Here is a 21,873-nt window from a genome sequence, read left to right on the forward strand (position 1 = left end):
ACATTAGTAGTCTCTGGACCATGGAGGAAATGAAGTGAGGAAGGGAAAGGAATTGATCATTGTAAGTTTAAAACATTTTTTAATTTATTGTGAGAAAAAATATTATTTTTACTTACGAAAATTGATTACCACATAATTATTGTGAATCGGTGGTTTTAACAAGGGAGTTACTACTTTATTAGAAAGAACATGAAACACAACCTTTAAAACTTACAAGACAGAATTTGGATGCTCTTTCAAGACTCACTTAAGTTTGTACAGCGGCCTTAATACACGAGTTTCAGATTCATTAGTTAAAAAAAAGGAAACACACACCCACCCACAATAGTAAACTTGGTAAACTTTAAATGATAAAAATACCGAACCTAAGGGGCAGAATACAGACGGAAGTGGTCACTGTAATACGTTATCACAAACAGCGTGTCCTAAGACCGGTCAACGCTTCCGCCAACCAAAATAGGTCCGCCCAGGCTGCGCGGGCTAACGCCAAGACAGAAGCGGGGGACCTAATTGCAACTGACTTCTGTAACACAATAAAACCCCTTAAGACCAGTACTTAAGAAAGGTTCTGACTCGAGAGTGATTACAACTTTTAACGTGAAGTACCGAAAGGTGGTTGAAAGAGCCAAAAATGTCCTAAGAATTTAAGGCGTGTAAACTAGCCCGAACATGATAACATATAAAGCCCAATCAACAGGCGAACACAAGAAAACAAAAACGCTTGACAGTAGAAGCCAAAACCGGAAACAAATTATATCAAAGAGGGAGGCTGAGGATAGCATCGCTAGATCGACATCAACCACGCCAAAGGCGCACTACATAAGTAATACGGGCACGAGTCAAAATAAAGAAGAAAGTGATTGACCACATCAGGGCAAACGGGCAAGCTGTCGCATAATATTCCAAGAACTGTGCTAAGCACTCCACTGCTATGATCTGAGGGAAACCACCAACGCACGAGGATAATTACGGCGTTCTTCCAGTCGCTATAAATCGAGGAGTAGCAAGGCTTCGTGATCCGAATAAACGAGCACCAGCAGTGAGATCTGGAAAACAGAAGTTGCCACAAGCCGCTCTTCTCCTGGTCGTGGCCTGTCCCCATTGCAGGGACGTCCTCCATGGCGTGTTTACACCGTTTCTCCTTACTGGCCAAACAACTTCCAAATAGAGTCCTTCCGTACCGAACCTCCCGTAGCCAAACAAACTGCCAGCGACCTCTTTCAACGGCAACCATCAGGAAACGCTCCCTGCGTGCTTCCGCACCCTGTTCTAACAAGGGAACCTCCCCATCGTACCCCCCTCAGATTTAGTTATAAGTTGGCACAGTGGATAGTCCTTGAAAAACTGAACACAGATGAATGGAGAAAACAGGAAGAAATTGTGTGGAACTGTGAAAAAATAAGCAAAATATACTAACTGAGTAGTTCGTGGGAAGATGGGCAACATCAAGGACACTGGAAGCGCAGGATCGCTGTGGTCTCGTGGAAACGTGAGCAGTTACGGAACGATAGGTCCTTGGTTCAAATGTCTCATCGAGAGAAATTTAAACTTTTTATTTTCCATTTATGTGACAAACTCTTATGTTTTCATCACTTTTTTGGAGTGATTATCACATCCACAAGAAAACCTAAATCGGGCAAGGTAGAAGAATCTTTTTATCCATTCGCCAAGTGTACAAGTTAGGTGGGTCGACAACATATTCCTGTCATGTGACGCACATGCCGTCACCAGTGTCGTGTCCGCAGCTCGTGGTCGTGCGGTAGCGTACTCGCTTCCCACGCCCGGGTTCCCGGGTTCGATTCCCGGCGGGGTCAGGGATTTTCTCTGTCTCGTGATGACTGGGTGTTGTGTGCTGTCCGTAGGTTAGTTAGGTTTAAGTAGTTCTAAGTTCTAGGGGACTGATGACCATCGATATTAAGTCCCATAGCGCTCAGAGCCATTTGAACCAGTGTCGTATATAATATATCAGATGTGTTTTCCTGTGGAGGAATCGGTTGAACTATGATCTTGCGATCAAATGTTTTCGGTTCCCATTGGAGAGGCACGACCTTTCGTCTTACTAATCGCACGGTTTTGCGATGCGGTCGCAAAACACAGACACTTAATTTATTACAGTGAACAGAGACGTCAATGAACGAACGGACAGATAATAACTATACAAAAAGAAGGAAAGTAAAATTTTCACTCGCAGGAAGACTTGAACCAAGGACCTCTCGTTCTGCAGCTGCTCACGCTACCAAGGGACCACGGCGCTCCTGAGCTCACATAGTCCATGATGTTGTCTATGTGACTCATGGACTACTCAGTTTGTATATTTTGCTTATTTTTTCACAGTTCCGCACAACTACTTCCTGTTTTCTCAATTGATCTGTGTTCAGTTTTTCAAGGCCTATCCACTGTGGACACTTGTAACTAAATCTGAGGGGGGTGCGATGGGGAGGTTCCCTTGTAAGCACAACAAAGGCAGCGTCGCATCAAAGCATCACTGACATACTCGCGAGTCGGGCGCGAGGTATCGACCTTGTAGCAAGGCCCAGTTATTTCTGTGTTTACAAAACCGAGTCACACAAAGGGCTCGGCAAAAGTGAACCTAACTGTCAGAGTGTTCCTGTCAATCTAGCGACGCTGTGCTCAGCCTCTCTCTTGGATGTAATTAGTTTTCGCTTTTACATTCTATTGCCATGCGTTTCTGATTTATTGTGTACACCTGTTGATTAGGCTTTATATGTTATGATGCGCTGGCTAGTGTCCCCACTGTAAATTTTTTGAAGCGTGTTTGGCTATCTGAGCCACCATTTGATATTTCAGAAAATTTGGAAATTTGTGGTAAGGACTGAGGGACCAAACTCCTGAGGTCATCCGACCCTAGGCTTACACATTACTTAATCTAACCTAAAATTACTTACGCTAAGGACAATACACACACCATGCTCGAGGGTGGACTCGAACCAACATGGTGGTCGGTCGGGGTGCACATAACATCTCCTTATCCTCCTTCACTGTGATCGGTCAGCATCTGACGCTGTTCACTCCTGTTATACACCGTACCTGGCCTGGTAACAACACGGTACGCAAACAACGTTAATACATTATAGAGGCCGATATATCCGTCGCAAAAAATTCCAGCTCTTGCAATTTACAAAACTACCGACGGTGTGTACGTCTATGAAGATGCATTGGCGTCCGACCATGTGTACTGACTGCTTCTCTTTTATTCTCAGACGCCGTATTCTAATCAACTATTGCACGCACCAAATGGACTAGGCTCCGAGGTTCTTTCGCTCCCGGGAAAATTACGGACATACACCTGATTTCCCAGCTTACATCTGAAAGCTCTTCGATTACGGTTATAACTATCAGCTTGTCTCTTGTGGGCCCTGAGAATATAGCCCGTCGCGCTATTGTTTTCCTTGACGAGCTGAGTGGTAATGTACGCAGGAATTAGATCTTGAATCCTTCATAAGTTCGAAAGGGGGAATTAACAGGGCAAGCAAAGATCAGGGAAACTGGGGTAGCCTTCAAAGCCTCATGGCTGGCGGTATTGGAGACAAAGCTAAGCCAAGGGAGACTGGAATCCCACATACTGGGACACTTTTGATGAAAGACAATCAGTGTGGATTTAAGGTTACGAATGACCCTTTCCGCGAAGGAGCCCTGCGGATAACAGGGAGTGGTAGTCACGTGTTTCACACCGTTTTGAAAAGAGAAGGCCTTGAAAGCGGCAGAAAGAAAGGCCGGCGCATTATCACTAACGATTTGTGTAAGGGGACGAAAAACACTAAATACGTTAGTTAAATGCGCAATGGTGGTGACAGCTCGTAAGACGCCAGGTAAACCTTGAAAACGCGTCAGTAGCAACTAATACGTACCGATGGCCTCCTTTGAAGCGAGGTAAGTTCCCCACATAATCAATATAGAGCCTGTAATGGGGCAGGGTTCGCGCTTAAGAAGCCCTGTTGAAGAGCGTTCTTCGGTTGGGTCACATGACACAACTGCCATTGGGAAACCACCTCTCTCACGTCTCGGTCCATAGACGGCAAAGTCAGATGCTCTTTAATATTCTGCAATGTCTTATAGCTTCCTAAATGCCCCTCAGTCAAAGAGTTGTGAAAGAAATGGAAAACTGGGGCGTACTAGGGTAACGTATTCATCCAAACGTTCTCCCGCCGAAAGCCGTTTCTTAACCGGTCCCCCAAGTGGTTCCCTGATCCCGATGATCGGCAACGTCACTAAACATATGAGGAATACCACCTAACACGACACAACTAAGATTGCCCTCCTCCGCTTCTTGGGCGCCCGCACTAGATGGATGTCCATTAAACATATGGCTGAGGACGTCCGCAAGCAGATTCTCAGTGCCCCTAATGCATTTAACCTCGAACTGAAACGCCGTAAAGCGTACCGCCCATCTCGCTACAGGGCCGGTTTTGCGCGGTCTGGCTAGCACCCAGATTAAGGCTTAATTTTTAGTCTCTAACTGAGGTAACACTGCTACTTCTCCAGCGCGAACAAGACGCTAGTCCTTCATATTCGTAAACAGGATATTGGAGCTCTACGCTGGTTAACCGACGAGACGCGTATGCTAATGGCTACCTTTGACCCTCGAGCTCCTGGAGGAGGAATGCCGAAATTCCCGCATAAGAGTAGTTGGTTTGGACAATAATTTCTTATTAAATTCATGCACTCTGAGATCCGGAGGACAGGCTATAGCTGACTTAATGTGCTCAAAAGTGGCCTCTTGTGCCGGCCCCCATTAAAAACGCACCCCCTTTCGGCGCAGTTTATTTAAATGAGCCGCCAGGTGAGCAAAATTAGGGACAAAATGCCTAAAATAATTCACCATGCCTATAAACGTGGCAACCCCATGATTATCAGTAGGCGGCGGGAGAGCTCTCAATGCCTTAGTCAGCTCCTGCTCAATGCTAATGCTAGATGACCTAAGAAGGATACCTTCTGCCTAGCTAATGTCACCTTACTGGGTTTTAGAGTCAAACCGGCCCCCTGCAAGCTAGCAAAAACTTGCTGGACATGTTCCAAATGCTCTTGAAACGAACGACTATAAATTACCAAGTCGTTCAGATAATTGTAAACACAGACTAATTTAAAGTGTCCAAGAATATTATCCCGCAAACGAGTAAGGACGGCTGCGCCAGTAGCCAAACAAAAGGGGACACTTTTGAACTCAGATTCCTATCAGTACAAAATGCCGAAACGTGTTTACATTCTTCGGCTAAGAGAATCTGATTCAGCACAGTGAACCAATTAGCCCTAGCAAACCAAGTAAAAGAATTATGAAGATCAAGTAAAGGAACTGATTCTAGGATAAAATTCGTATTTAGGCGACGGTAGTCAACAACAGGCCGAAAATCCAGCCCCTGATCCTTAGGGACGAGGAATATAGGAGAGGCACAAGCAGATGTAGAAGGCCTAATAACTCCGTGCTCAAGCATTTTGGAGATCTGTCCCCTTAGTATCTTCATCTTAGGCTGTGAGAGACGATATGGGGACTGCCTGACTGGAATATGGTCAGTTAGACGAGTATTGTAGTAACTACCGGTCTGTCACAGAGAAGCCGTGAATCCTCTGGATCTCAGAGTGCCTAAATTTAATAAGAATTTATTGTCCAAACCAACTCATCTAATGCGGAAATTTCGGCAGTCCTTCTCCAGGGGTCCGAGGGTCAAATCTCTCCCACAAAACCGCTAGTTCCAAGGCCTGCTGGAAAGAAAGATAGGTGAGATCAAGTTTACTATAATTAGTTTCAACAACCAGCAATCCCGCCTCTCACTGCACCTTACGTTTAGCACATTCACAAAACCCAAATCTCTGAGCAGAAGCCAACTTAAAGGAAAAAAAGTGTACCTGGAATAATCCTAGACAAGTCCAGTTTAGCCGATAAAATCACCCCCCAAAATCAAATCAAACGGCAGCTTCTTAACCAAGGCCAGAGACAAGGGACATGAGAAGTCGCCGAGATACTCCTTCGGACCTAACCATGTAGAGGGAACACCTGCCCGTTGGCCACCCGACATCTCTGAACCGGAGAAGGGACCGACATAAGCCTTGCAAGATGACCAAATTCAAAGAATAATTCGAAACTCAACAATAAAAAGCAGATACCGGAATCCAAAAGGGCACAAATAGGTCCGCCACCTACTCGAGAAAAATTGTAAGGCAGAAGAGGTGATGATCGAACAGCGACATGGGCACACCATGGTTTAAAGGCTCGATCCCGGGGTCGCTGCCCAGCCAGGTTTCAGTTATTGACTCTGGGTGTCCGCGGCTGAACGCAAATACGAACCAAATGCCCTGTCCGACCGCACCTGAAGCAACACCTCGATTCCCTTTCAGCAGACGTATCTGATGAAGATAATCCGGAACTCTTCTTTGCAACGCCCCCGACTGAACCTTAACTTGACAGAATCTATCGTCCGAGAGCGGCAACGCGGATATCTCTACAACGGCGGCAGCAAGTTCCTCCCAAGTCGAGGGACGACCACGAAAAACGAAGTGTGACTTATCGTCTGCGCACATGAGCCTCAGGACAATAGAAACTTACTCCTTTTCTGGCAAGGCAACTACCAAGGCCAAACAGGCCGTCTTGACTCTTTCCACATATTGATGTAACTCCTCTTTATCTTGCTACATCTGCCAATTAAACCGACACTCGAGATGCTTGCGAACTCCCATGGTCAACCTCTCGCTAATTACAAGCTCCCTCAAATGCTGCAAGGAAAGCCCTTCTGCTATGGCCCTGCATACCAAGGTTCTCAATTCGCCTCTAGTTAAGGGATACAACAGAGACAAATGCATCAGCATGTTGCTCAAAGCGAACCAACAACCATAGCAACCTTTCAATTTGCTCGAGTCGGTCGACAACTAATTCCGTGATGTGTCGAAACAAGTGCACGAGCGGATTAGGCAATTTAGCAAACGCCCCATCTAACCTCTTGCCGGGCTCGATAGCGCACCGCCCAGACGATAACAAATCCTGCTCCCATCGTGTTCTAAGCATGTGACCTTAAACTGAAATTTACTACCCAAGGATCCTAATTCAGCTGTTGATTCCTTGTCTAAAAAATGGTTCAAATGGCTCTGAGCACTATGGGACTCAACTGCTGAGGTCATTAGTCCCCTAGAACTTAGAACTAGTTAAACCTAACTAACCTAAGGACATCACAAACATCCATGCCCGAGGCAGGATTCGAACCTGCGACCGTAGCGGTCTTGCGGTTCCAGACTGCAGCGCCTTTAACCGCACGGCCACTTCGGCCGGCGATTCCTTATCACGAGCCTTTAACTTTAATCGCCTTATATCAGATATCCGGTTTGTCAAATCAATTAACTGCGCCTGCACTCTGTCTGACTGACTGCCACAAGGTTGAGTGCCCTCTAAGAAACCGATGTTATCCTCAAGAATACTACGGGCTCTACACAAGAATGGCTACCCTTGTCATACCTACAACCTCCGGCGTGACGTCAACCGTCTGAACCACAGTAGCACGTAACCGGGCTGCTAAGTCAATAGCCTGGCTTCTTATTGCCAGTTCAAAAATAAGGTGGTCCTTCTTCAACAGGCCGATCTCCGGGCACTGCCTGACCGCCATTAGAATTGGTCACCTAAAACAGAACACAAACCCAAAGACAAATGCCGTATAATACTGGCAGAGTTACAGTTCAAACAAACAGTAACTAAATGGCAATATTACAATCGCAACCACTCTCTGCTACCAGTTGTGACCTGGGACCAAGGAAGGCAGAATTGGGTTGCGATTGTGGACGGGGACGTAATCAATTACTGTTGGTTAGTTTACTTTTCAATCAAGTGCACTTTATTTGGAAATAACAACAAATAAAACGTGACAATAAATTAATAAGTCTTCCACGGCTGAAGGCATTAATGACAAAAAATTCAATCTACTTTTCGGCTGAAGAGCCCAATAGTAATAAAACTGTTTAATGGATGAAGGCCTGACTAGCAATCATTATAAGAACCAGTTAAACATCTTCAAGCTTGAAATTACAGTCATAAAAATATTTTTTCAAAGAAAATCATCAAATTTGACCAAACCAAGAGGGGTGGGGGGGCGCAGTCATTGCTCCAAGGATTGACCTTGGAAAATCCCTCAAAACTTCGCAAGCGATGAGACAGGCAGCCAAGAGTTGCATTCACTTCACGAGATGATAACTCAGACTAATGGCAGTTTAAACACATGACCAATAATCATTTGTCGAAACTACCTAACTTGCGCTGACCAATGCAACGGAGAAATAACACATCCAACCCGGAACCAGCGGTCAGCACTACGTCTCCAGACTCCAATCCTTAGAATACCTGGAAGCAGAAAGGAACCACTACTATGAGAGTGGAAAGAAAATAAAAAACACCATCCGGCTCACAAACCAAGGACGCTGTCGAACTACACGCCCTACGGGGCGCAGCGGCAAGGCGAGTCAATGCTCCAGGGCAGGTAACTGGGGCGTTAGCGGCCACTAGGTGGGTAAAATACCACTGGTTGAACTTCAAAAATAATAGCATATAGAATGCAACAATTAATAATAAGAAGTGGAGGAAGGCTAGTTACGTTCGCCTTCCCCAAACGCTCCGTTCGCTGCTGTTCGTCTCGGCGACACTGCGAGCAGCAGCACACAAGCAAATGGCGAGACCTCACAATGGTGGAGGTTTCACTACTTGAATTAAGGCCCACTCAACTTAAGCTTCCCGTGTGCGGTTGATGACGAGGTTATACCTGTCGTGACTACAGCCCTTCCATCCAGCAGTGCATGCGTGCCACCACTGCTCCCGGCGTGTCCTCTAATGCTGACCGAACCTGGCTGCTCGTCGGTCAGCAACAGAACTGCCGGCTCACATGACATGGAAACATTCAGTGTACCACCGTTACTAGATATCGATAACCACCGCCGCTGCCACTACCGGACAGACAACGCTAGCAAACGGAGTGGCGCCGATGAACACAAGAAGAAGACGACAACCGTAACTATACCAACTGAACGATGCCAACCTAGCAACGGCACCAACGCGAGCCGCAGCATGGCTCAAAAGCGTTATATATATACACTGAAGAGGAAAAGGATCTTTACTCCTGCCTAATATCGTGCAGGGCCCCCGCGAGCACGCAGAGGTGACATAACACGAAGTGGCACGAACACAATTATTATCTGAAGTACTGATGGAGGGAACCAACACCATGAATCCAGCAAGGCTATCCACAAATTCGTGAGAGATCCAGTGAACAGCATGTTGGAAGGCATCCGAAAAATGGTCGCCGGCCGCGGTGGCCGTGCGGTTCTGGGTGCTCCAGTCCGAAGCCGCGCTGCTGCTACGGTCGCAGGATCGAATCCTGCCTCGGGCAAGGATGTGTGTGATGTCCTTAGGTCAGTTAGGTTTAAGTAGTTCTAAGTTCTAGGGGACTGATGACCACAGCAGTTAAGTCCCATAGTGCTCAGAGCCATTTGAACCATTTGAACCGGATATGGTCAATAACGTTTATGTCTGGGGAATTTGGTGGCCAGCAGAAGTGTTTAAACTCAAAAGAGTGTTCCTGGAGCCACTATGATGCAATTCTGGACCTGTGGGGCGTCGCATTATCCTGCTGGAATTGGCCAAGTGCGTCGGAATGCAGAATGGACTTGACTGGGTGCTACTGATCAGACAAGATGTTTTCGTACGTGTCACCAGTCGCAGTCGTATCTAGAGGTATCAGGACCCATATCACTCCAGTTGCGCACACCATACACCATGAGAGAGCCGTCACCAACTTGAACACTCCCCTGCTGACGTGCAGGGTCCATGGACTCATAAGGTTGTCTCCATACCCGTACACGTGCAACCGCCCGATGGAATTTGAAAGGTGACTCGTCCAACCAGGCAACATGCTTCCAGTATTCAACAGTCCAATGTTGGTTTTGACGGACCCAGGCGAGGCGTGAAGCTTTACGTCGTGCAGTCATCAAGGGTACACGAGTGGGCCTACGGCTCAGAAAGCCCGTGTCGGTCATATTTCGTTGTGTGGTTCGCACGTTGACACTTGTTTATGGGCCCAGAATTGAAATATGCAACAATCTGAGCATGGGTTACACTTCTGTCACGTTGAACGATTCTCTAGAGTCGTCGTTCTTGCAGCATCTTTTTCAGGCTTCAACGATGTCGGAGAGTTGATGTTTTTCCAGATTCTTAATATTCACAGCACACTTGTGAAATTGTCATATGGGGAAATCACGACTTCGTCGCCATCTCGAAGATTCTGTGTCCCATTGCTCCTCGTATAACACCACGTTCAAGCGCTCTTAAACCCTGATAACCTGCTGTTGTAACTGCTCGAGACACTTGTCGTCTTATATAGGGTTGGCCGACCGCAGCGCCGTATTCTGGCCGTTTACATATCTAAGAAACTGCTACGGGAGCCACAGCGACAGTTATGAATTAACGTACTGATAAACTGCCACAGGTAGCGTAGTGTTTGCTTTGCAGCTAGTTTCGGCGTTCAGACTAGAGCATCTTCAGACAGTCATTTCCATGACGGTTATATGCTAACGGTTAGTGCTCCACTCGGCAGCAATCGCCAACACTAAGTGGTACGACTTGCATGTGCAACGGTTATTGCTAGCTCATTGGCCGTTAGTGTGTTCCACCAAAGGTAATGAAACTCAGGCGATGCTCTCGCCTGAAGAGCAAACCTAGTAATAAGCTAATTACGTGTGACCTGTGGTGGATTATGCATGAGACCATCCACACACGAGAACAACACCACAAGGCGAAAGCACAGCCGAGAGCCGTATCATTAGCAGCTCGTTTAACTTGCAGCGGAAGCGCTCGCAACCACTCAGGCGCAGGTGACGGCAGAGGGCAGAATTCCACCAGTCCACTATGGAATGCGATTCTGAGGGCGATCTCACCCGCGCTGTTTAATCGGATGACAGCGGTCTCCTGCCACTGTACACACCACTTAGACAGAGGCAAAGCGACTGCCGCTTCTGTGTTTCCCCGAGGTCTGCAGGCCAGCGCCCGACGCCTCGCTGTGTGAACAGCGGGACGTTGGTAATGCTCCAGCTTCGAGAATTTGTAGTGGATGAGCCGAAGCATTGGACAATTGGTTTCGTTTCTATTATGACGAACATCGCTACGGCGGTGTAGTTACAGGAATACAATAATAAATTGATGGTTCCCTGAGAAGCAAAGTGTAGCTGTGTCAGTGAGGGAAACACCATGCCACATTATTCTACGAAACAGATGGCTGACTACTAGCTCACAGGACTAAATAATATTTATTTTCCTCGCCATACTCTTCGAGAAAAGAGCACGCTAGTTACTTTGGAACGCTATAAACGGCGTACAGAATAGATCGGGCATTCAAGAGACCATTCTCCATAGGCGTAAGCTGTGGCACTGTAGCGGTGTGAATGTGCCATGATTGTATGAAATCACTAACATGTATCGCCTAGGAAGACGCCAGGTCGCTTGGCAGAAAGAAATTGTCGTATTTGGATTTGCTCGTTACTGTACCGTGAATACAAATCCCCGATTTTTTGGTATTAGTGAGGTGGTTGCAACGTTTTTGCAAGGAACAGTTTGGGACGGCGTGAGAAAAAATGGTCGTAAAAACATTTTTACCGAGAGGAGCTGGAGATAAATGTCACGCCTAATCAATGACGACTGGTTTGACACTCGATAAATTTTCCAACTTTGAATTCAGCACCATCCTAAGTACACTAAGTAATAGAATTAAAGAGTACCTTTTTCGTATCCCCGTAATTCTCACCCACTCTGACGCTTGAGTTTGAAATTTGGCTCAAAGGTGCAAACAGCCTTCCTCTATAACGTTGCAAAAATTTGGTGCCCTGCGGAGCCGCCCTCGGATTCGATGACGCTTCGTACAGCAAGGTGTTGACACATGCGAAAAAACGGCCGGACCTCAGAGGTTCATTGGAAGTTTAAGCTGGGTTAATGGTGTCATATTCGCATCAAATTTCACCACAACTCGCCCAAATGACGCACGTTCGGGACTTCGTCACACTCCCTCTTTGATTTAATCCCTTATTCTGACGTCTTTGTGATGGAGATCAGGACCACGGCGCCCATCGTTGAAATCCCACGATTTTCCTATGAGAGATCGAATAAAACATTCCAGACACGCTGTCGCTCAAAATCGGAACGAAAAGGCCGCAAGGGGTGGCCTAAAGGACATCAATGACATGACCCCTTTCCCAGGGGCGCTCATTCCCACACATTTCGCGCTTGAAAACAACAGTTCGCAGTGAGATAAGCAACCGGAATATTTTCTTCAGAACCTATGACACTGTTGATACCCTCTGGCGTCTCAAACCTTCTCTACGCAAATTGTGGTGTTGCACGCTCATCAAACGTGATCGCACTCATCTGGAGCGGAGTGCGACTGCTAATTCTACATTCGTGAACAGGCTGGAGTCGCTAGGGGCTGTTGAAAACCTTTCAACGGACGTGATCCGAAGCTGGTAAGGCTGATTCGGATTTTTCAGGTCTTTACTTTTGCTTCCTCCCGAGGAAAAACGGCAAAGGCTTGTCTAGGACCCCAGTTCTGTAAGGCCTTCAATCAAAGTCGCCCATATTTATTGAGAATTTTAAAAATGCTCTTTCACAGACAGAGCCTGTGACGAGTGTATCTGGCGCCTGCAGGCAGGCTACGGTGCTGCTCTTTCGCCCCTACAATGCTGTGTTTGCGTGAAATAGTAGGCTACCCGGAACCAAAGAGAGTCAAAGGGGTTGCCGGTCTGCAAACGCCTAGGACGTCTTCAAGAGGTGTGTTCTTAAATGGGTGCCACTTTTACCGAAGTTGGGAAGGTCTCAATGAGCCCTTTTGCCGTTTAGCGTTTAGCTCACGCATGTGTCATTGCTCCCACCCCCCCCCCCCCCCCACCCTCCCCCTTGATCACTCAACAGGAAGACACAAAACAGGTCCGATAAAGCATAACCAGCATTAGCTGCTTTTTATGGCTCTCAGATTTCGTCATATGGCTTTGAAAGGCCGCTAGTGGTTCCAATCTGTACACGAGAACAAAAATTTCAACCGCAATGTGCTCCGAAGGGGTGTGATCACGTACGCTAGTCATACAAGCCTACAGTGTCCTTAGAGACGGATTGAAATGCCCGAAGGTGTCAGCAAGGGCAAAGGCTGTGAAGAACGTGTACCTGTTGCTCATATCAGGGCAAACTGTCTTTTCCGACCGCCATATATGTGAGAATCAACGTCCGTTGGTACCTGTGAGCTCAGTAGCTGAGACAGTGAAACTAATAGACATGGGAATGACTAGCAGGACATTCGACAATACATATAAAGAACTCACTAGAGCATTTAAAAACGGTACAAATTATTCAGCATTTGCTGATCATCTAGAACGAGAATGCCTTAGACCAAGCAATGTTGGAAAAGATACGAACACAATAAGAATCAGTAAAGACAGACACCTCCTCCCTCTCCAAGAAAATATCCACACACACAAAACATCAACACAAAATGAGCAGTTGCTCAATGGCCAAATAAATATTGGAAACCAGACAATATAAAAAATAACTGAAGAAATTACATGAAGAAGAAGAGAGCCTTTCCCTTTCTTCACTCTCTCCTAACCAACGCCCCGTTCTCCCGATATCATTTCGCTTCTTGCTCCTCACCTTCTCTTCCAGCTCACTCTCCATGACACGAAAATATATATATGTCCTCCCCAATTTCATTTCGCTTCTTGTTTCTCACCTTCTCCTCCAACCCACACTCCATCACACTACTACACACTTACATGTCCACTCATCATATTCTCCCTCCCCCATAAAAAATTACTAATCCATCGGTACTCTTGCACAGTATATAAATACACAGCAGCATAACTGAATAGCGTTACACACATATGGTTACATAATATACAAAAAATAACATGAAAGTATAGGTCAAAAACAAACTTGTGGCAATGTTATGTTGGCGACACTACAAAACACAAACCACAATACATACTTATAAGTAAGAAACTAAACAGGGAACAGTTGTGTGCAAAAATTGTGCTGTGTGAAACGTGAGAAATCCATTGTTCGGCAGAGCAACTAAAAATTAGACTACCGCTAGTAGCGTCTAACAAAGAATAACTGCAGAGATGTGCTAGCAGACGGCGTTTCCCGATGTCGTCGAGAAACCAAGCGGAAATTACCGTAAGAAAAAGGCAACATATTGTTAACGAACTTTTTTTCAATCTTAAAAATAAATCGAATTATAATTATCTTTAGCTACAGACCACTGATGATGCTGTAATTCAGTAAAGCTAAACGCGCCGGGTGAAAAAAAAAAACACGCATTTTTTGGGTGGTTGTTGCTACGACGGAACGAAAGTACGCTCAGGGGTTGTAAAGCAGCGACGGACAATATGGCCACACAAATGAAGAATTCCACAGACATTTGTGGTTACATTGATGCCTTTATGCGAAGTACCAGAGGCCTTTTCGCGCCTATATTGAGCGGCGAGGTGTTTCAACGGTTTTGCTCGGCCACTCATAAGAAAACCACGAAATTTAAACTTTTAGCATCAAAAGAAAGGGTGAAATGTAAGTAAGATGGAGTGTGATGACCTCTCGATCATGTGACACGACCATGGTGGCGTTGGGCCGAAACGTGGTGTAGTTTTGTGCCATTGTGACATCGTTAACCCTTACATGGTATATGAATTTCTCAGCTATGGCCTATCTACGCAAATGCAGATTCCTTGCTGTTTGAAGCCCGAGAGTGACTTCGCTGGGCGCCGCACTTATACACCCTTACAGAGGAGTTTTGTACACACCTTTGAGCCAAATTTCAAAGTGAAGCGACGTAATGAGTGGGATATAAGGGGCTTAGAAAACGTAATCCTTTAAATCTGTTGCCGAGTGTGGTTCCCGTGCGTACATTTAGTGCGCCATTCAGAGGGCATTAGGGCTTGAGGGCTTCGTGAAACGCCACTGCTTAGAGTGGCATATAAAGCTGCAGGTCTTGAGTCGGCCAAACAACACTTATTCACTACCTGACTGAAAGTATGTAGTGTGGTACGACGAGTTGCGATTTTGCCACCTTGCAAACGACGTGAGGTGCCGACTCCGGAAAAGGGTCTGTGACGTTTTGGGTAGCTTTGGTTACTATTAGTAGGGGTCAGTAAAATTGCCGTGTACATGAACCAAGATACTTATTTTATTATTCCTTGTGACCGGCGTGTTGGCCTTTCTTCTAAACCTTCATGACGAGTCTGCTGTGGACATTCCAGTCATCTAAGGTAAAAACAGGCATGTTATTATCGCAGCAATCATAATTTTCTAGTTTAATGAAGACATCCGATGTAGCACAACGAATGTCCCACTAATTCATCCTATCCACAGGAAATGTTTAATACCATTTAAAACAGCGGATGAAAAGTAGCAATAAATGTACTCTCAATTTTCTAGGTCTACGGAGTATAGTAATCAATGAATGGTTTCAGCTGTATATAGAACTGTTGAAGAAACGTTTATACTTTATTCGGAGCTTAACTGCGTTCGATATCAAAGCTATACGTCGTGTAACGCGGTATTAGTGTGATTTGAATTGAGGCTGACAAAACTTAATGTCCTGCTTGATAATTTGTGTGCCCACTTAGATGACTACTGGTCTGCTGATATTTAATTCTCGCAGTGTAGGATGCTAAATAACAAGAAATATGTACAATCAAAACTCACTGTATCTGACGTTTTCTCGTAAGACAGCTCTGTCCACGCAGGCATAATTGTCTGCTGCAATAGTAATCTCTTACTGTCCTTATACCCTTGGAAAAGTGTAGCTGCTAGGAGCAACTTGTTGAACAAGTCCCTCGAGGTCCGCGAGTCCTACGCAGGCTTCCGTTTCACATATCTAGATGTGATGGTCAGGTCCCTCTAAGTGTAGACTAGTAATGCTGATGATTGTCTTCCAATTGTTTTCCCGCTTCTTTACTCTTCATCACTGTCCTATCCATTCCTCGTATGCTTCGGAAAGCGTTTCCAAAGTACTCGATTTCGTATAATTAGCCTGTAAAGAATATGACTGTCTTACGTTTATTGCAGTTCGTCGTCTCTAACGTGCACAAAATCAAATCTCAGTTACACCTGTTGCTGCTAGTGTACAAAACAGCCATTGTCGTCAGTCGGCCTATTAGTGCGACAGGACGATGCAAATAGACCATTCTCAGTATATGTTCCAAAGTTTTCCTAATTGTGTTTGGGATATTAACCTTTAACCCTCCTAATACCGTGGGGTCTATAATGACCCCAGGCCGTAATTTTCTGTAAAATATACCCTAATTCCTATTTCTAAAAATTATGAAAAATTCGGACTTTTCCTGAATTAAGCAATGGGTTCGTTATATATTGATATAACTTTTTGGAAATATTTAGTTTTGCCGAAAACCAAAAGAGAACCACTGAATACCATTGGGGTTAAATGCGACCCCATTTATCTCTTGTGTTATTGCTACCCAATAATGCTGCACTGAATCCGTAACTGTTGCTGTATTTCCTTTGTTTTATTCTTGTAAATATTGTTGTATTGTATGATTGTTGCCAATACTTTATAAGCCGACAGTTGTTGTTCCATACAAGTGGATACTACTATTGTGTGTGTTGCACTTAGTGGAAAATGTCTCGTCACCTTTCCGAAGACGAAGTGCTTGAAATATTACTGCAGGATAATCCTCTATCTGGAGAATCAAATAGAGATATCAGCGATATAGTTTCTGATGTCTCATGCAGCGATGGGGAAATTGATGTCTTAGAAGAGAATATTCCTCAATCAGACGGAAGTTCAGAAGAAGATTAGGACAGCGCAGATGTCCAGCCTGAACAGGAAGTAACACACATTTCTGGCTGTTATATGTAAGTACACATCGTATTTTTGTAAATGTGCGTTAGGGTCTAGCGCCAAGATATACCCTTTGTATTTTTAATTTTTTTTTTAATTTTGTGTAGGTCTAAAAACAACGAAGAATTGTCGCACAAACTCGAGTTGAAAAGAGCTTGTGGAAAAGAAGAGAGATGGAACATAATGCGAGTAAAGCCAGGTACAACAAAATTCGCAGTGAAAAATGTAGACTCCATAGAATCAGCTTTTCAGTTGTTTCTTAGGAGAAACATTGTTGATGTAATTCTAAAGTGGACTATCAAAGAGGGTAGTCTTGTTTACAGTAGTAAATGGAAACCCGTAGATACCATTGAACTGAATTGCTTTATCGGTGCTAGCAGGTGCTTACAAGGCCCATAATGAAGCAGTTACACATCTGTGGAACAAAGAGGATGGTAGACCCATTTTTAGTGAAGCAATGGCTAGAAATCGTTTTACGCAAATTTCAAGCTGCATCCGACTTGATGAGGCAGATGTGCGACGTCACAACCGTGCTCCTGACAAGCTGGCTCCCATTAGAGAAATATTTTAAATGTGGGTACACACATTTCAAGGAGCATATGTTCCTCACAGCAACGTAACAATTGATGAACAACTTTTGGCATTTCGTGGTCGATGTCCATTTCGACAACATATTCCTTTGAAACCAGGAAAATATGCGTAGAAATTATGGGCTGCATGTTATAGTGCAACGTCTTACATTCTCAATCTCCAAGCTTACACTGGTCAACAAGAAAATGAATCTCGTGAAGTTGGTCAAGGCAAGAGAGTTGCTTTAGATATAGTGAAAGGCTTAGAAAACAGTGGCAGAAATGTAACAACTGACAATTTTTTTACTAGCCTTAGTTTGCGAGAGAACTCCTGAAAATCAATCTCACACTCTTAGGAACAATTAGGAAAAGTAAAGGAGAACTACCAAAAGCTTTCACTCAGACCAAAGGTCGAGTCAAATATTCATCTAGTTTTGGATTCCAAGAGCATGTTTCAATTGTTTCATACTGTCCGAAAAAGGGAAAGGTTGTAACTTTGCTCAGTACAGTGCATTCAAGAATGGAAGATTGTGAAGGATGTAAGCCAGTAATGATTCTAGATTATAGTAAAACAAAATCAGGAGTAGATACTATGAAGAAGCTGGTTAGAACATACACTGCAAGGAGGATGAGCAATAGGTGGCCAATGGTATTATTTTACAACACGATTGATATCAGTGCACTGAATGCATTTATAATATGGCTACATCTTACACCAGACTGGGCAGAAAGGACCAACCACAAGAGACGGTCATTTCTCATAGAATTAGGAAAGCAACTCGTCGGAAAAAAGACAGACAAAAATAATTCCGCAGTACTTCCATCAACAGTACAGGCAAAAAAAGGGGAAGGTGTCCGTTTTGTAAAAGGTCTGAAGATAGAAAATTCACCAATAAATGTTCAAAATTTGAATGTTCGGTGTGTAAAAACCAATCTACAATTTATTGTTGTAAGTGTAATGCGTCATAAGTATCAATTCGTGATTTCAGCAAAAATTTTTGTAGTTTCATGAGAATCGTTTGTAAATTATACGGAAGTAAATAATTTTAAAAAAATATGCATTTTAATTTAATGTAATGTCACTGACATCATGTTTTAGACTGTGGAAAAAATAAGGATTGTGATTTTATTCTACCATTATTAAAACTATCCTTAATTAAAGAAAAAAGTACCCCACATCTCGTGGTCGTGCGGTAGCGTTCTCGCTTCCCGCGCCCGTGTTCCCGGGTTCGATTCCCGGCGGGGTCAGGGATTTTCTCTGCCTCGTGATGGCTGGGTGTTGTGTGTTGTCCTTAGGTTAGTTAGGTTTAAGTAGTTCTAAGTTCTAGGGGACTGATGACCATAGATGTTAAGTCCCATAGTGCTCAGAGCCATTTGAACCATTTAATAAAAAAATTAATTCCGTTAGGGTCACTAAAGACCCCAATGGTGCTCAGTGTAACAAAAAATACTCGGTATTAGAAGGGTTAAATCTGAAACGACCAGTAATTTTCAAATTTGTTCCCGGATAAAATGTTGTACTGAAGAACTCCTAGGCCGTAATTGTCTCTCGTTAAAGTTAAAAATTACGCATGACTCTGTTTTCTCCTGATCGTTGAGGCGTGATGAGAACGGTAGCACTGTACTCAGTCTGGAATTCCCGGCGGCGCTACTGTGTGCTGGCGCTGGGCTATATGCAGGGAGCTGTAGTCGTCGTCTTGGTCGAAGTGGGCGGATAAGCGCCGCCCGTGACGAGACACTGAGTGGATTCCATAGGGCAGAAACCAGCAGATCGGTTCGCCAACATCGAGAGTGCGAGGGGCACTGATTGCTTTGACATTTCCAACACGATGTGTCAGCAATGCGACCATAGAGTGTTGCTTGAGTTCCTTGTTGTAACGTGGTTGCTAGAGTTACGGCCATCTCCATGTGAACCTGAGACTCGTCCGGGATGTGTACACGCTTCAGTAGTTTGTTAGTACAGTCCCTTACACGGAAGAGCCTCGTGACATATATTTCCAATTATGGATGACATAGAAGACCAAATTACAAATCCAGGAACAACAACCGTGGGCTAATGACGTGAATATGTAACCGGTCAGTAAACGTAATGGACGAATTAAAATTACATGTCTTTTTTATCGATCCTCTGCTCCCCACCCACGCGTTACCTCCATACAAGGAGGGGGGGAATAAATTTCAATAACAGGCGAACAAGTGGCTAGAGAAAGGCAATATGGCATTAACTCAAGGCATCCTTAGGCATTTTCCATAACGCGCATTACCGAGAGAGGGGCCACCCTAGAATATGCTAAAAAAATTCGTTAATTGTTGTTGAGTTATATTAACAAGTCACTTTTAAATAAGTATTCATGTCTAAGTAGGGTCCAGAACTTGAAAACTTCTTTTAACATCTCTTAGTAGTAGTGCATTTTCAGTATGGCGTACCATGAAATTTATTAAAAATAGAGGTTTTGTTAATTGTCGTTGACTTTTACTCACAACGTACTTTTTAAAGTGATATTGATGTGTAAGTAAGGTCCTGAAGCTGAAAATATTCACTATGATATTCATAGCGGTTAATGGCATCCACTACGTACAGTTAAATTTTTGGACAAAATTTGCTTGGAAACTCAAATCATTTATCGAATCTGGTCGAAAAAATCATTAAAAACGATAAATATTTTCCTCAAATTTTTAAAATGAAAATCAACTGTATAACTTCCAATATTTCGAAAATGTAGACATCAGGTACACCTGCCCTCCCAGATATTGCAAGTGTTAATCGGTACAGGGCATAGTCGTTGCAAACTAATTGGCTATGGAGACATGCCACAGCGGAGAGAAACGATTTTTTCGCGGAAGTCGCTCAGTACGACCATCCCAATTGGCAATCCTCCCTAACCCTCCTATCAAAAGCCGCTGGAATGGTCACAGCTATTCCTCCAGTACGCTTGTCCCCCCTGCGGGTTCGGGGGTTAGAATAGGCCCGCGGTATTCCTGGCTGTCGTAAGAGGCGACTAAAAGGAGTCTCAAACGTTTCGGCCTTATGTGATGGTCCCCTGTCGGGTTTGACCTCCATATCTCAAAATTTTTCCGAAGAGCGAGCCGATTGGGGAAGGGCGCCTTACTTGGTGCATTGTGTCCATGTTGTGTTGAGAACTTTCGCCATCTTATTCGTCGTTGCATTGCAGTCTTGCCCGCTCTCCATCTCTTGGGCATCGATGCGCCCCTGCGTGCACTTTCTGCCAAGCACTGTGCAGGGCCATTTTCTGCACTGACGACGCCCATGGACCACATGTCACCTAACATCCAGCACGGTAGCCAGTCCGTTGTGGTGGGGCCGCCATGTACCCTCTTGGTTGTAGCCCCCTGACAACACAGGGATCGCTCTACTGATGCCTGCGCCTTTCACTCCCCACGTATGCCAAGGAGTAGATGCCCATCTCCCTGGGGCATCAGGACTCCCGGCAATGGCCATCCTGCCAGGTGGCTATTACTGTGGCTGGGTGGCGCCCGTGGGGAGGGCCCTTGGTCGGAGTAGGTGGCATCAGGGCGGATGACCCGCAATGAAGCGTGGTACATCATCTCTCGCTGGCGGCCAGCCGCCAGCAGTCTCTAAGCGTTCACGGGCTCAATTTAATGCTCAGAAGTACGATCCGAAAACGTTCCCCTCCCTGGCCACGCCGTGGGAAGAGCGTAAGTCTCAGGATGGAGGTAACAGTTATTCGCCCCGATTCTTAGTTTGCACGAGAGCTGATGGGGAGTCTTTTCTCTCCACAAAGCCTCAGTTCTTCGTCGAGCATTTAGAGGACAAGTTTGGGGAGGTGGAGGGCTTGTCTAAAATGCGCTCTGGGTCAGTACTGATACAAACGGCATCCTCCGCCCAGTCCCGCAGGTTACTTGCTTGTGACAAGTTGGGGGATGTTAACGTTTCTATTACACCACATAAGAGTTTAAATATGGTCCAGGGTGTTATTTTCCATAGGGATCTCCTTTTGCAGTCTGATGACGAGCTGCGCGCCAACTTAGACCGTAGAGGTGTTCATTTCGTCCGGCGCATTCATCGGGGTCCGAGGGACAATCAGGTTGCTACCGGTGCCTTCATCTTGGCCTTCGAGGGTGATACGTTACCGGAAAAGGTCAAGGTGATGGTCTACCTATGTGACGTCAAGCCCTATATCCCTCCCCCGATGCGGTGCTTCAAGCGCTGGAAGTTCGGCCATATGTCTTCCCGCTGCACTTCCAGCCTCACATGTCGCGATTGCGGACGCCCATCTCATCCCGATACTCCATGTGCCCCGCCTCCCATCTGCGTCAACTGCGGGGAGCACCATTCACCTTGCTCGCCTGACTGCAAAGTCTTTCAGAAAGAGCGCAAAATCATGGAGCATAAGACCCTGGACCGGCTGACCTATACTGAGGCCAAACGGAAATATGACAGACTC

Source organism: Schistocerca americana, chromosome 4, assembly GCF_021461395.2.
Source record: "Schistocerca americana isolate TAMUIC-IGC-003095 chromosome 4, iqSchAmer2.1, whole genome shotgun sequence".
Taxonomy (NCBI): Eukaryota; Metazoa; Arthropoda; class Insecta; order Orthoptera; family Acrididae; genus Schistocerca; species Schistocerca americana.